The sequence below is a fragment of the Hylobates moloch genome, unplaced genomic scaffold (genome assembly GCF_009828535.3).
Source record: "Hylobates moloch isolate HMO894 unplaced genomic scaffold, HMol_V3 SCAFFOLD_10, whole genome shotgun sequence".
In the NCBI taxonomy this organism is placed as follows: domain Eukaryota; kingdom Metazoa; phylum Chordata; class Mammalia; order Primates; family Hylobatidae; genus Hylobates; species Hylobates moloch.
In genome coordinates, this window is record NW_026652285.1 from 43,607,122 (window position 1) to 43,622,539 (window position 15,418).

At 41.3% G+C, this 15,418-nt stretch overlaps 1 protein-coding gene across 10 annotated transcripts in view; it reads right to left on the bottom strand.

Moving 5' to 3' along the window:
* The window catches only part of TRPM3 (transient receptor potential cation channel subfamily M member 3), a 563,637-nt gene that overhangs the window by 22,075 nt on the left and 526,144 nt on the right, over positions 1-15,418 (bottom strand). The gene's annotated exons all lie outside the window — the stretch shown is intronic.

Sequence of the window (15,418 nt, forward strand, 5' to 3'; positions counted from 1 at the left end):
GTATGTAGTTCAGTATCTAGCACATAGCACTAAATTAACATTAGCTGACGTCATGATTGGTATTTTTATTTCTGTAATTGATAGACTTTCAGCTTCTCAGCAACTACGTTTTATTCCTCTTTGTTTTGCAATCACTAATAATAGCACTTACTCTACAAACATGTATTCAGTGGTTATAATATGCTGAATACAGGGTATACTGGGAATTAGAGAGATGCTTCCTGTTCTTAAAGAACTTGCAATTTAGTAGAGACATAGGGTACAAAACGTTACATTATTGTGTGATATGAGCTTGGATGGGGTTTCTGAGGAAGCACTCACATTTGAACTGTGATAGTCCCTCTAGCCTGGCCATACCAGAGCAGTCTGGTAGTCAGGACCAGCCTGAGGAACATCATCTAGGTTCTATAGCAATAAGGGCAATATATATGAATTAGATGATCCTTGTTGCCATGATGATGATGGTAAAAATGAATAGTTAAGAAACAGCCTTCATTTGGTAATATCAGCAAAGAAACAGCATTATATGCAGCAGTTAATGCAAAATGTTGTTCTATAATGGTTTCTAATGATGTCCTTGTTCTGGGTAGTTACCGACCTAGAAAGTGCTATGCCTCAAACTTACAGATGTCTACCACTGATGAAGATGAACTGGTGCCTTAAAGCCCTGATAAGCAGCAGATTCCAGGATGGGGAATAAATTATCTGGATTGTCATATGGCACCAACCAGTATCTGGAGATTTATGTTCCCAGGGAAATGCCTCAGGGACATGCACCCAAGGTGGCACATGGGTGGATGTTTAGGGAATGTAGTCTGGTGACTTCCCCTGGGCCTCCTCCTTCCCTGCTTTTGGGACCTGACATTCGGGTGGCTTTTCTCTCAGTCCTTTTGCAAGAGGCAAATGCATGGTCAGTACCATCTCCATACCAAGTGGCATGTTGTCACCTTTCTCTTTCATGGTGACAGTCAGTACAGAATCCCTCTAGTGGATATTGACTGGTTCCACCTGCCTAGTGTATATTTCCCCATTCTAGTTTCCTTTTGTGGAACCACCCCTTGTCCACTCTCAGTCCATGAAGTATGGGTGAAATGAACTTCAATGCCAAATCTAGGAGAAGGTTAATCAGTGTGTTTTATTCCCTGATTGCAGCGATCAGTTCAGGGATGGACATGTGACCCACACCTGATCAATTAGCTCAATAAGCATCAGCCTTGGAACATTTGCTGAAACTAGTATAAAAGAGAAGTTCTCTTTTCACTATACAATGTAAGCCTACCAAGTAGAGAAGGCCTGCCTAAGAGTGACTCTGTCACAGAGAACAGAAACTGATTCCTGGCTCAGCCATGCCTAAAACCAGCCTTCTACAGTCATACAAACCATGAGATTCTTTCTTTTTCTTAAGTCAATTTCAATTGGGTTTCTGTTACTTGTAATTAGTCTTGACTGATGCAGTTACCCCCACCTCTAGCCCTTGTCCACAAGCCAGTAATAAGAGATGTTCATATTTTGGGCACCTCATTCCTGAGAGACTGCATTTGGAGTCTTGGAATGGCATGGAAAGATTGGAAGAAGCAACATGGGATGTAAAACCTGATGTGGTACCAAGGTTGAATTATTGCCAGGAGCCAGAGGCCATGTTGCTCCCCTTCTTCCCCAAAGTATAAAATAAGGGGCCTATACTGATAAAGCTCGAATTTTGTCCAATTGGGATCTTTGACTCAGAAACTCATGACACAGATTAGACCTATTATCAAACCCGTAGGATTAATGCAGCTGGGAAACTTTGGCCAAGCACCTGGCCAAAGTTAAAGTGAAGAAAACTTATTCTAGAAGCTGGTCATAGCTTAAGATTAAGTCGTAGGGCCTCAAAGTCACGTGCAGGTACAGAATGGGAAGGCTACATCTATGCAGCAGTGGTGAATTAGAAGGGATCAAACATTTGGAGATTCAGATTCTCTATGGTTTACTTATGGGGGTCACATTGACATATCACATGGCAGAAGCCTGGAAATGCTATTTCTGTTAACTATGCATTAATAAGTAGAAATAGATGATTGGGCTCTGGAACAAATTAACAGGTTGTTCAGGTAGAATCCTGCCACAGTACATGGATGATAGTAAGAAAGCCCTCCCTATAGATGTTGTGGGGGTTTTGGAGCACAGCCTTCCAATGGTTGAAATGTTTTTCATACATAAACTTTTATAATAACAAGTCAATGACATCCTTTGCTGGAATATAAGCCTCATGGGGCAAGATTTTTGTCTCTTTTGTTCACTAAATAGCCTCTAGAACACTACTTGGCATGTAGTAGGTGCTCAATAAACACTTGCTGAATGCCTGCAGACATGGATGTCACACACTGCACACGTGACCTGCAATGTCAGGCATTTCTGTGAGTTACAACTCCTCTATTTCACTGGGTGTCTATTTTCCTGTTTATGTCAAGACCTCATCAAGTGTCATCATGACCTGTAAATATAGGGTGGCTCCTGTGAGAGCAAAAAACTGACAGAGGGAAAAAATAGATTTTTTGGTTTTTGGTAATTGCCAAGGTAAAAGCAATAGGTCTGGTCTTTGACAAAAGCTATAAAAAATCTCCCTCTAGATGCTGTTGTGTAAATCTCCATGGCAAACCAACAATTCCCCATCTTGCATCCATGACAGATGTTGCCAATTAATCTTGATGCTTTTTCCCTCTGAGCCAAGATGTGACCTTGGAAACCTTCTCAAGACAAAACTCCTGAAAGCACACCAACCAACTGAAATTGACGCAAGAGAAGGGACCTTTCTCTCAGTCCCGGTAGAAATGGGAATGTGAGGTCTGGGGTGAAATATCAGTGATGTTCCTCTTTTCAGGATCCTCCTCAAGCCCACATGGCCTGGCCAGTACCTGCCCTATACCACCTCACAGTTGCCCAGGAACCAAAAAGGGTCAGAATAGGACATCTTGCTTATTTCAGACACTGATACTTGTGACGAGGGACCATCCTGAGAGGACTGAGGAATTCCCCCACATACGTCCTGGACCTGAGGACCCTGCCCCCTGCCTATTTTAAAAGATAGCTTTAAAAATGGTGCATTCCCAGAAAATCCTGGTCCTAGTTTTTTCCTTATTTGGGATCGTCAAAAGTGAAGGAGAGTGGAGATTTGGGAATAAACATCCGTGGAAAGCATATTATGTGGCAATCTCCATGCTGGGCACATTACATTGGACATTGTGTTTCATCTTCTTACCAGCTCTGTAAGAAATGCATTGTCCTTGTTTTACAGTTGAGGAAAAACGTGCCGAGGGGTGAAATGTCTTACCCAAGACCACACAGCTAATAAGGGGATAATGCCAGAACCATTCCATATATCCAAAAAATACTGAGTTCCTGCTGATGTGCCAGTGGCAACTGGCAGTGAAGATACAATTACAAATAAAGCAGAAATGGGCACTACCCTCTGTCTGACCCTGAATTCTATATGTACTCTGCTCTACCTCACATGGCCTTGCCAATGTAATATTAGTGACCACCTATTGCAGGCTTAAATGGAAGGCCCTATGCTATGAGCTTTACTTATATCACCTCATTTTAATCTTTACCATATTTTGACATGATAGGTCTAATGTTTCCCATTTTACATATGAAGTAGGGAGGCTCAGAACACTTTAGGGTCCCTGTCAGGTAGCTCAGAGCCAGGAAGAACAAAATCAGGATGTCTATAAAAGCCTGGTGAGCTACAAATTCCCTTTCCTTGGTGCCTCTGAAGAAAGAGCCAACATGGGATTGAGAGGAATCTCTCAATTATGGACAAATGGAGAAACAGTTTATTAGACACTGATTATTCTTGTCCCCATCGACATGAATAACTTGGCCTGAGCTGTTCAGATGAAGTACGAGTACACAGAACAGTTTAAAAGTTCAGAGGGTGGAGAGAGAAATTAGCTTCAAGTAAGAGGTATCAGGGGCAGGCATCTCCACCCCAAAGATTAAGACACTTGCCCTTTTGATTTCATCCTATAATATGCAGGGAAAAGAAGTATTTATTTAATGTGCACACCATCTTGTCCCTAAAAAGTCAGAGAAATTTAAAATGGAACACCAATGTTTGATATAATCAGAGTCATCCTTAAAAATATGGCGAAAAAGGATATTTCCTAAAGAATGCCCCTTCCTCTCCTGTCTGAAGAAATGTTTCAAAAGCTCAGTCCAAATCACAAGCAATGGAATAAAGAGCTTAGTTGAGTATCTGACTATATTTATCCTATTTTTTTTTTACAGAAAGGATTTTCAACTAAAAATCCATCTTGAAAAGATAACGAGACAAAGAGGATTTCTCCACCTCCTTTTGAAAATCTATACAGTTCGTCATGGAGGATTTAGACGGCCATTAGCACAGCTGCTGTGGCTTACTGGGAGGACAAATTTGATTTAGATAACGCTGCTCTTAGGCCTTTTCCTGACACAACGTTTTCCTTGGCAAGAGAACTGGAGATGCCTCCCTTTGCATGGCTACATCTTTCTAGAAGTTTCCTTATCTGAGGGTCTTTGTGGTGGGTCCAGGTAGAGGTTTTCTCTGTGGAAACATGAGGATCTTTCTATTGCTTTTGGTAGGTGACTGCCAATATCCTCTTACAATGGACAAGAAGAGCAGAGGTCACTGAAAACCAGGCAAACCCAACTTTCTAGAGTCAAAAGCACCATCTACTAGCATCCCCTTTTACTTCTTTTGTGGCTTAAGTTTTTTCTCTTCACCTAACCCAAACACTAGGTAAGATGCTAACTGATAATGATATGGCGCAAAGGCAGCCACTGGAAATTGGTGGGAGGCCTTGGTTTCTCCATCCATGAACGAAGGGAGTTGGGCTATTGATATTCCCTACAGTGCAACAGACACACAGCTTGGGAAGTCCAAGATGGCTTTAGGACACAGAAGCAGGGCATAGGGATGACACTGTCAAGCTTCTTTCCATCTTCCTGATGCCATCAGAGAGAGAGTGTTAGTTTAAGCATACTATTCTTTTAATACTTCCTTAATGTTTGCTAAATTCCCTTTTTTAGGAAAGACTGAGCTCAAGCATCTGGTAGAATTTCACAACAATGTAGGGTTTTTCATTCTGTTTATTTTGTGGTTATCTTCTATTTATGTCAAAAGATACTGATTTTCAACTTGTGACCATAAATCTTTAAAAATAAATTAAGTTTCTAAAAAATGAGCCAATTTAACTAAAAATATTTAAGAGTAGAACAAAGGCTATAAACTAGTGAATTGGGGGTATGTGGTTGACTGAAGTTTGGGAAATGCTGGGTTAGATTATCTCTAAACTCCATCTATTCCTGATATTTTGTCACTCCATGATTCCAGGAAAAGGAGCAAAAGACTTGAACTATGCCCCAAACTGAATCATCTATCCCAGGAGCCAACTGTAGGCCACTTGTAGAACCTTAATCTTTTTATTCCTGGTAGAAAAGCAAACTAGCTCCCACTGCATTAAATGGAACTCAGCCCCCACCTGGGGAAAAAGGGGGACCAATGTTATAGCCTCCAACTCTTCGGGGCCATCTTGGCTTGCAGTCTATCTGCTATTTGCACACAGTTTCGGCTTTGAGCTATTCAGAACCCACTATTAAGCTCAATGTCTCATTTTTTAATCCAGTAAATTAGCAGGATGTCACAAATCTAGGTATGTTGTGTGTGTGTTGGTGGGGGCAGGGGGGAGGTGTGGGGGAAAGAGTGTCCTGGGGAGAAGTGGAGAGAATTCAATTCCCTCTGTTATTTGGTTCCATGTTCTTCCTGTACTATATATCTAGCTTTACCTGGAAACAAAAATTATTTATTTGAAGAGGGTTTCAAAATTCCAACCTTAGTATTTCATTATTTTGTATCAGGAATTAATATCAGAAATATTTTATGCAAATCTTGCCTGGGAAGAATATATACCTAAACTAGCCTATTGTACATGCCAGTGGGTTTGCTGCCATGGTTAGGAGATCGACTGCATTAATAGCCCCAATTTCTCTCCCCTCCCTGGATCCACACTGCTTTGTCATGTGATGTTAGAATTTCTGTCACTAAACAGGTGGGATCTCTTTCCTCACTCCTTGATTCTGAGTTTGGCCATGTGGTTTGCTTTGGTGAATGGAATGTTAGCAAATGTGGCCCAAACAGAACCTTGGAAAAGCCCTTAATGTTTCTGTTTCCACTTTTTGGCTTCCGCCATTACCATAAGAGACATGAGTGAGCTAGCCTGTTGGAGAATGAAACACAGGGAACCTCTGCTTCCAGGTGCTTCTGCTGTCTGAGCTGAGGCTGTTCTGGAGGAAGTGATAGCCAGCTGACCTCCTGGCATGTGACTGAGCCCAGCCCAGACCAGAAGAACCATGCAGCCAACTCTCAGTCTTCTGAGCTCAATACGTGCTTATGGCATTAAGTTCCTGAATTCTAGGATGGTTTTTCCTATAGCATTTTTGTGTTAATAGATACCCGATACCCAAGTTAAATTTCCCTTGCCCTGCTCACAGCTGGAAGAGGCAGCCCTGCGTCCTTCAGGCTGACAAAGTCCTTTCCTAATTTCTTTACTTCCCCTTTCACCCAATTCAGGCTACTGATGATTGGAGCAGATCCCACCATTGACCAAGAAGGAGTGAGTTCATTGAATGACCACTGACTAATCAGACTCTTTGTCTTTAGAAATAAAACAGAAGTGCAGAGACTTAAGTTAGATGATGGCAAGTACTTAAAGATCATATAGAGCCAGACCTCACTGGGTCATGTAAAGCAAGCCATACGAGAGAGGGATGGTGGAGGAAGGGAGAAAGGAAATGGGAGAAAAGAGCAAGAGAGAAGGAGAGAGATGATTGATTGATTATGGATTGAGGCAGGAGAGAAGTAGAGCAGATGAGTGTGGTCATGTCTTCTGATTCTGACTTGCCAAAACCACTTCTGGTTTTGTTCCCAGTCAGCTCACGCACGTCATGCTCTGCTTCCTGTCTTTGAATGCCTCTGCGGTTTTCTCTTAGACACTTATAGTCAGTCTTTATTGAACCTACTCTGTATAGTCTTGTTTTCTTACGATCAACATTTTTCTCTGGTTGAGAACATAGTCGCTAAGACTTTAGAAGGAATCAGTTTCCTTGCCTAGTAGTTTCATCAGAGAAGGGAGGGGCTGTGAGAAGGGAGAGGGAAGCTCTGGGAGGGGGTAGAAGAATGGAAATAATTGTGTTTAACTCAGTTTTACTCAGAGCTTGCCTCATCAACATCATTACACCTTCATTTTGATATTTGCATATACCAAATAGGATTAGATAAGTTCTTTTCTTCTTCAAACCAAAACAACAGAAAAATTTCAGAGAAAACATAAGTTACTCTTTCAGATTTTTGTGTTGCTGTCCACCTGCCTGTAATTCATCACAACTCCCTGACGTGCAACAATACACCTTTCAGAGCAATGAGGGCAGAAGGAGGCACCCCTTCCCCTGTAGGTGAAGGGAGCTGGAGTCCATTCTCATTGCCTTTACTGTGGAGGGTTTTCCCTGTGGGTCCACACTACCTCAGCCTACAGGCCACAGACTAAGGAATATGCTTGTTGTTTCTGTTTAAAATGGGATTGTATTACTTTTCAGAAGCCCATACATATTTAGGGTATTAGAGTATTCGAAGAGGGAAGAGCCAGGGCCCTCTTCAAGAGGGGCCTTCTTAGGAAAAGCACCAGCAACCTCATATCAGGGCTCTCTGTGCCTGGAAGGATCAGTCCAGTGAGCCAGGCTGCATGTCTATGTGTAAATGCACATAAGGGGACATGAGGCTATACCACCTCCAGCGAAATAATCTATGGCTCCTGTCGACTCCCATTGCATTGTGCCTGAGGGGTTATATAATATCTACAGAAATAATCAATGTGGCTCCTAATATTCGGGAATGCGTATACAAGCGAATAAGTTCCTGCTGACATTATTTACAAATCCCCTCATAAGAGGCGATGCAAGAAACCCATCTGTACTTACAGCTCACAGTTCGGGCTCGAATCCCTCTGATTTGCAGGCAGTAATTCCTCCCTGTGCCCTCTGGATCCCAAGCTCTGTTTACCGTTAAAACTTGAGCTTTTCACGCTTCAACTGATGCTCCTCAAACAACCAAGAATCCAGATAATAGGCAGTCCACATTCCACTTCAAATCTAAGCAGCTGTTGGCTCTTGTGTTGTGACTATGTGTCCAACTGTATGCTGAATATGAACTGCTATGAGTATGATAAAATAGTTGGGTGACAGCACACCCTTGTATAGTGGGCTAACAACGTTGTTCTTTCCCAGAGCAACATTGACACATCAGTTAAAGTACAACAAATAAACATTTTCATCTTGGCAGATTTATCTGTTTTTATTTTATTTTATTTTTTTGAGATGGAGTTTTGTTCTTGTTGCCCAGGCTGGAGTGCAATGGCGTGATCTTGGCTCACTGCAACCTCCATCTCCTGGGTTCAAGTGATTCTCCTGCCTCAGCCTCCCAAATAGCTGGGATTACAGGCACATGCCACCATGCCCAGCTAATTTTGTATTTTTAGTAGAGACGGGGTTTTGCCATGTTGGTCAGGCAGGTCTCGAACTCCTGATCTCAGGTGATCTACCCGCCTTGGCCTCCCAAAGTGCTGGGATTACAGGCATGAGCCACTGTGCCCAGCCTAGATTTATCTGTTAAAAAATAATAAACTGAGATACCAACCAAGTGAATCGGGGTGGGGGTGGGGGCGGGCCAAGAGGGAAATAATAGTCAAGGCACTTTGCTGTTCATCATTTTTTAAATTATATTTTAAATAATCACATTATCCCACATTACTAAATCATTTTGTGAAGTCACTAGACACAAGGCACTAACCTCGGGTAGGTTCAGATTGAGACTTAGATCTGGCATTTTGCCATCTATGTCCTATGGGTAAGTCCTTTGATGTGTCTGAGCCTCAGTGTCCTCATTTCTAAGCCTGACCTAATGATGATAATAGAAATAGTGTTAATAACAGTGATGATGACACATTTCCAGCTTCCCTCATCGTTCATTCAACAGGTATTTATGGAGCCCCTACTGTGTACCAGGCACTATTCTAAGTGCTCAGGATACACCAGTGAGCAAAACATCAAAGATCCCTGCCCCTAGACTATCTATACTGGGGAAGGGATGGTGGTGGTGATAGTGGATGGACAGAAAAGAAACAACAGCATAATAGATAAATAAGCTAAGCAGGCTGTCAGTAGGTGATAAATGCTGTGGAAGAAAGTACAGAACACAGGGTAGGAAGGATCCGGTGTGATGCGGGAGGCCCACGGTGGTGGTGGTGGTGGTGGTGGTAAGCCACATTAAGAAGGCAAGATTTGAACAAAGACTCCAACCTCAGATGAGGGAGTTGGCTAAGTGGCTCTCTGGGGAAAGGATGGTCTAAGCACCAGGCACTACTTGGCCTAGGTGTGGACACGGGTTGGCTGCATCCTGTGAGCACGAGAAGGTCCCTGGTCTGGAGTAATGCCAGGGAGTAGCTGGAGAAGAGGGAAGAGCACCGAGAGGTGGGATCAGGGAAAGCAGCATGTGGAGCCTTTGGAAGGACCTCAGAGGATCAAATCAAGCTCCAAGGCAAGGAGATAAACTTATAACAGTAAGGCGTTATTATTTATTATAATCCTTTATTGGATTTATTAAAGAAACTGAGTAACTGCTCCTCATCCATTCCACCTCTGGCCTGATGGTTTCTCATCTACGAAGTAAACCGTCTCTTCATGATTTCTATTTTCCCCACCAGATCCTCAATGCCCTTACATGAAATAGGGAATGGCCCTGCTGTACCTAACGGGGAGATCTGAAGGCAGCTGAATGTTGGTCCGTGCAGTCTGCAACAGTGACTCTCAGACTCCTTTCTATGTCCACCTACTGTAAGAAATGGAGGGCGAAGGAAAACGCGTGCCAGGGAGGGCTCAGGTTTCCTCTCAATCCCACCCACATACACAGCTGCCCTGCCTTTATTGGCCAAACAGCAGTCTGCCAAGAGAAAGCTGATTTCTAATCTGGTTTGAGCAAAACCAACCTTTATAGGTAGATGAAAACCTCACAGTATGAGGTTTGGGAGAGGGAACAAGGTTCTTATTGATGACATAAGGGCAGAAACCCAACTTTTCTCACTGCAGTTAAACTCCTTAGTGGTTGCTGCTTAGCTCACACTGTTTACTGCACCTGCTGTGTCAAAGAACAATAAGCTTGGATGCAGGAAAAATCTTTCTGTTCCTTAAGCACCTTAAACTTTTTCCAGGCGAGAAACCCAAACCGAAGCTATAGCCAGGGGTTAACCTGAACAATTTTCTAGACAGTTTCACTCAACAATGACACCCATCATAAAGTATGTAAAGAGAAAGGGTAGATTTAATTTCTCATTTTCAGTATTCATGAAGACAGGAGGGTTGCTACTTTCAAGGTGGCTTACAGAAAATCTGTATTTTTCTTTTTATGCCTGGAATCGTGCACATGCACATACACAGCAAAGATCAACTAAGTTGATAATATTCATTAGAGTATTTGAAAATTAGGTGGCCTCCCTTTGCCAACACGTAAACTCTCCAGAGTAGAAACTGGTGACATGTCAAATCTAACCTACATTTGTTTTTGTTTTTTTTAAATACGGCCATCACATTTTTAATCAGCGAATGCTTCATGCAATGCCACTCTAAACAATGCTATGTGAACGGCATTTCCTTTGGCCAAGTTGGTCTGAATAGACCTGTGGGAAAATTCTAAAACTAAACCACAAGCCGTATAAAAATTGGCTAGTTTCTGGATCCTACATAGAAAGAAAACAAGTTGGGCTTTTTCCCCTTATATCCCTTGTCGAATTGTGAAACAAAAACTGTTTGCTGGGCTCTGATAGACCAGTATTCGTGGGGGTATTTACAGACTTAGGGAGTTTATAAAAGAATGTTCTGTCTTCCTTTCTCTACTCTTGTGCAACTATTTAGTAAAAAGGGGACAGTTAATACTCACGCTTTGTGCTGCATTCTCAATGATCATACAAATATACGCATACACACACAGGAGAGAGAGAAAAGAGATGAGAGAGATGAGAGAGAAAAAGAGACAGGAGAGTGGAGAGCTAAAAGAAAGAAATTGGGGTCAAGTCCAGCTTGAATACTAAGTTAAGCTAACCAGATATAAGGGAGTAGCCTCATGCCTGAATTGGATATGTGAACTGACTACAATAAAATGTATGTGTAAGATGCAATTCTACTTAAGGTGTCTAGTGGAATAAAAGTGATAATTGTTCACTGGGGCCACAATAGGACATGCCAACATGCACAGACACAAGGCAAATGGCTGAGATTTTTTTCTACAATCTTCAAATAGAGTTGACATGGATCTGATATAACAAATTTCAAGCCCAAGTACAGCAAGCATTTATAATTATCTAGCAAACAAATCTGGTTACAACCATGCTAGAGATGCACACATCAAATTCTATGCCAAGCATTTTCATATACAATATCTGATCGTTACAACAAACACATTTTTAAAAAGGTATTAAGGTTATAGAGGCTGATCATTAAGACAAAATGGCATAAACCCTACAGGAAACACTTTAGAATTTCTGACCCATTCATTTGTTTTTCAAAATTTTTGTTTCACAGACACTTATCAAAGAATTGCTATACCCCAGGCATTATTCTATGTGCTTTGTAAATTTCAACTTATAAAGAATACAAAGTAGGTACTATTATTATGGCCATTTTACAGATGAGTAAATTGAAACACAAATAGGCAAGTAACTTGCACAATGACACACAGCTAGTAAGAGGAAAAGCCTGGATTTAAACTAGGATTCCATCATCTTAACCACTACCTTGTGCTATTTCTCAAGGTGTGAAAGCTATTTTAAAGGCAGGAGGATTTGCATGCCCAGATATCTGCATTTAGACTTTCCTTGTGTTCCATCCTTTTGTCTGGGTCAGTGGCTCTCAACTGGTGACATCCATAAGTGTTAATCTTTCCATGTTATAAAGACTTCTGAGGGCAAGTATGGCTATAAAGCGAGTTTGGCTAACATGCTTGCTTTGGAACCACATCTATGTAGATAATGCACTTAAGGTAAATGGAAAACTTATCCCCATAAATATAATGAAAGAAACTAAAAAGCCCAGTCTTCGTTTAACTATTGTCCAACAATTCCTTTGTAAATGAGTAAACTGATACTCTTTGGAAGGGACATAACCAATTTCAGGCTAGGAAATATCATTTATATTGTGTCGGATGAGGTGATTCATTCCACAGCCTCAAAGACTCAATGTAAGCCCTCTTCATGTCTTGTTTATCCTGCATCTGTTTTTAATCCATGGAAACAGAGACTTCTCCATTTCACTAGACAGCATAGATGGACCCAAGAATAAGCAGTCTGTTTAGGCATAGCTAGGTGCACCTACCTTGACTGATAGCTTTATTTAGCATGGTAGGGTTGGGTTTGCAGTAGGATGTCTGTTGAGAAGAGGTTAAAGGCAAGCATAAAATAAGGCTTATACAAGCAATGAACAAAGCAAAATCTTGTTTTGCTGTATGTCATGAAGAATAGCCTATTATTTCACGTGACTAGGTGATTGAAGGAACTAGTTATATTGACGGTTGCCATGGATATGCACTGCTCTAACTGGTCCCAGATTATAATAGGAACCAGAGACAATGAGTTTAGGAATATCAGGCAAACGGATTTGGCTTTAAAAACTGGTAGAAGTCTGTGTGTCAGCATCTGAGATCACTCAGGATGTTCACATTTGTCTAGTTTGTACTTAGTAAAACCAAAAAAGATGTTCATAATCACGTTTATGGCTTTCAAAATCCAAGAGATGAATTTGCTCTCATAGAATACTAATAACAATGGCAGGTTTACAGGGCCAGCTGAGTAGAGCAGGGCCAACAATATCTTCCTAGCAGCGTTCATTTCATTTAATTAATTGATATATGTATGTATATATAAATACAAAAGTGTAAAAATATTTAAAAAGATATATTTTTCATTGCTTCTGCCTTGCTTAGGTCTGCCTCCAGTCTAAGTTATGTTTCCATGGAACGGACTCCAACCATTGATCCATGAGCAATAGTTCATGGGACTTGACTTACTCTATTTTGATATTTAAAGCGATTAATTTAAGGTTACTTACATTTTTGTGTGCATGTGTGCATAAGTCTAAAATATTTAGTGCTCAAGATTGGTGTTGCTTTAGATTTTGGGACTCTGTATTTGTGTAGAATCTTCTTGCTGGGCAATCCATTGCTAGCCTAACTTAAGACATGGTACACATGTAAAAATAATGGAGCTGCATTAAAAAAAATCTATAATTCAGATTTTTTTTGCTTATTCAGATTCACTTGGTAGTTAGCATTAACAAAGTTTTGGGTCATATTACTAGAGTTTTTTGTTTGTTTGTTTGTTTGTTTTTGAGATGGAATCCCGCTTTGTCTCCCAGTCCGGAGTGCGGTGGCGTGATCTCAGCTCACTGCAACCTCCGTCTCCTGGGTTCAAGCGATTCTCCTGCCTCAGCCTCCCAAGTAGCTGGGATTACAGGTATGCGCCACGATGCCCAGCTAATTTTTATATTTTTAGTAGAGACGGGGTTTCACCATGTTGGCCAGGCTGGTCTCGAACTCCTGACCTCAAGTGATCAGCCTGCCTTGGCCTCCCAAAGTGCTGGGATTACAGGCATAAGCCACTGCATCCGGCCTTAGATATTTTAAAAGTAAATCTGCTGGTGAGCAACATTCACTATTTTTTTCTCTCTATCTGAAAGGACCTTGGTGTGTATTAAGTAGACTGAATATCAGGTTATTATGATGTGACCTCTCAACTACTGGAGAAAGTAGGTTCAGGTACCAAGTGTCCATTGAATGGCCACTGAATCATTTGAGATCAGGGAGAAGCTACTCAATTGCAAATAAAATACAGTGCTTGATTCCACATATTTCCAGGATGGGAACACTTGTAATTATCTTTTATAGTCTATCTTCCAATCTTTCACTTTCTTTTTCTTTCCTTTTATTCCATTGTCTTTCATTTCTTTGCTTATTTTGGAAGAGATAATGAGGTAAATTTTCTATTCCATCTGAATAACAGTATCAGTTATTTTGAGCTGGCCAGAAAATGTCTCCCTGATGTATCTTACCAAATGGAAGCCCATAGCATCTGTTTGGAGGCTTGACAGGAAAAGTCTCTTCTCTCTAGACTAATGACCTGCAGCAAAAGCTTTATCTCATTCCAAATTCTGCCATACCTACAGACACACAGGAGACAGAGAACACAGGACCCAGGCTCCGGAGCTGGCCGACCTGGGTTCAAGTCTTAGCTCTGCCATTTACTAGCTGTGTAACCTTTGGCAGGTCATACAAGCTCCCTGGGCTTCAGTTTCTTCAATTATGAATTAGGTAATAATTACAGCTACCTTAAGAGTGTTGTTGTAAAGACAAACGAGTTGTTGTTGATATGTGTAAAGGTTTAGCACAGTGCCTGCCACTCTGTAAATGCTGACCATTTCTGCTGGAGGCCCTGTACCTTGGAGGCTCACAGTCCAGGCTTCTGAGCCGGCTGCCAGGGTTCTAAGTCCAACCCTGTGTCTCAAATAGTTGTACCTCTTAGGCAAGTTACCGATTAAGTTAAATGTGAACCATATGCACTTTCTGAGAGTAGACCATTTTTGACTTACAACAAAGGTAGTTTCATAGGGTTCCACAGAATACATAGGTATGTTCTCTGTGCCTCAGTTTCCTTGCCCATTAAACATAGGGGCAATAATCCTATCTCGTAGGATCGTTATGGGGATTAAATGAGTTAGTATTATTCATAACCCATGTACGACAGTGCTTGATATGTAGAAAGCACTATGTAAGTATTTGCTATTATTATTTTTATGGCCCTCACATCTCTTTACCACTTGACTACCTAAATTTTTCTCAGTAATAGCCTGTTTATTGATCCTTCTTTTTGCTTCTGTCAGAGCAGAAACAGGCTTCTGCTTTCTGTGTTGCCAGCAATGTCTCTCTGCCCCCTTAAAGCCTGATTGACTTTGTCCCCTTCTTTTTCTTCATGTCCACCTTGACTGTTGGCATTTGCATACTCACTAAGGACACAACGCTTTACATTAGCTGGCAGTGGTTCCCGGACATCTTTGTCTCCTTTACATATTGACCCTGGAGTGTGAGGGCCCAGGAAAGATACAATATTTCTTCCCAGTTTCTTGTGTGTGTGTGTTTCCCACATGATGGTGATTTTAAATCTTTAGAAAAATTCCTAAAGTTATGTTCAAATGTGGAATTCCTAATGCTTTCCTATGCTTTTTGTCAAAAACAGACTTTTAACAGACTTAAATAATTTTAGATTTGTAGAAAAGTTTCAGAGTTAGTACACCAAATTCCTGTTCTGTA